Source organism: Furipterus horrens, unplaced genomic scaffold (assembly GCF_987537825.1).
Source record: "Furipterus horrens unplaced genomic scaffold, mFurHor1.1.pri manual_scaffold_3, whole genome shotgun sequence".
NCBI classification, from domain to species: Eukaryota; Metazoa; Chordata; class Mammalia; order Chiroptera; family Furipteridae; genus Furipterus; species Furipterus horrens.
Genome location: NW_028327173.1, coordinates 187,442,626 through 187,444,436, shown reverse-complemented (window position 1 = coordinate 187,444,436; position 1,811 = coordinate 187,442,626).

The following is a 1,811-nucleotide window of genomic DNA, read 5'->3' as shown; positions in this document are numbered from 1 at the left end:
GATAATCTTGGTGTAAAATAGCTGATCTTGAAATCTAGGGCTCTCTGAACTTTCTCAATAAATCAAACTTCAAGTTCCTTGGTAGGATTTAAGGAGGCTGTTTAAGGCTAAAATTAAGAGAAAAAACTAAGTTTGCATTATAGTTGACAGATTTGTTCTATATTCATCAAGTACCGTTCTGTGCTGAGAAGATAGGGTACTACATTGTTTTGAGTTGCCTATTATTTACTTCACAGAGTACTAGTGTTATCAGGGCCACCTTAGCATGTAGAAGAAGATGGGAACAATCTGAAGAGTTCAGAATCAAAATAGATAGACCTGAATGGGGGCTGGAAGAACAGTACAAAAGTATTGCAGTAGTTGAAGGCTGTCAGAGAGGTAGGGGATAAAAATATAAAAAAGCAAGCCAAGTGTTTGTTTCCAAATTTAGCTGAAGACTTTGGGAAGCACCAGGCTCAGGATTTGGGAGGGTTTGGGAGACTGGGTGGGAAGATGAAGGGAATAAGAAGTACAAATTAGCAGTTACAAAATTGTCATGGGAATGTAAAGTACAGCATAGGAAATATAGTCAATAATATTGTAATAACTGTATGGTGTCAGGTGTGTACTAGACTTATTGGAGGAAACCACTTTGTTAAGTTACATAAATGTCTAACCACTAAACTGTACACCTGAAACTAGTATAATACTGAATGTCAATTGTAATGAAAAAATTTTTTAATTAAAAAAAGTCTTTTGAATTATAGTTGTTTATGTCACCAATCCTCTTCCAGTTGGGAAAAAAAAAAGCCAAAGGAAAATTAAGTTGTTTTATTTTTGTTTTAGTCCTGGTAAATCTGAGCTCTACAGTTCCTCTGATTACTGAGAAGGGAATCAAGCCAGTCTTGTGTTTTTGGAGACAAAGAATAGCCAATAGACTATTGCTTGGTAAAGCAGAGACTCCTGCTGGCAAAGGCGGCTTCTGCTATTTTGGGGAGACACCAGGCCTTCCCCAAGCTGTGAAGTGGGAAGCCAAGACTCAGTCCTTTCCCTGTACCTTCAGGGTTGAAAAACACATTCCTCTGCCTCAACTTGGCCCTGAGCCAAACAGTGACTCAGTCAACCTTTCAGTGCATATGCTAGACAAAAATTTGTTAAACTGCATACGCTCAACACAACCATTCAAAGCCATAATTTTAGTGATGTTAATTTATGTGAGATAAAATGTGATAAGGCTCCACAGTACAGGAATAAGTCACTGAATCTTTGAACAGGTGGCGGCAGTAGGGGATTGGATAGTGGGAGAGGGACCTCAGAGGTTACCCCAAACAAATTGTAGTGATTACAGTGAGTATTCTGAAGTCAGGCTCTTGTGTTGCAGTTCTGACCTTGCCACTTATCACTTAGCAAGTGACAACTTTTCTAGGCTTCAGAATCTCCATCTTAAAAATGGAGACAATAGTACAATACTTACTTCATAAAACTGTTGGAAGAATTAAAAGCCAATATCCATGTCAAGTGTTTTCATTGAGTTTCTGGGGCATAATCAATGCTCAACAGATATTAAGCATTTTTGTGGTAATTATTATCACCATCAAGATTAAGATAATAGATAGAAAATGAAAGTCAATGTAGCATTGCTGCTAACAAATGTGGGCACTGTAAGCTTGATCGCTTGAATTCTTTCTCTCCTCACCGCAGGTTCTTCACCAATTCCGATCATTCCTCTTCCTAAATATCTACTGTTTTAGTTATTTCTTACTGTCACTCCTTTAGTGTAGGTCATCATCTTTTCAGGCTTAGATTATGGTAATAAACTTCTGAATTCAAAT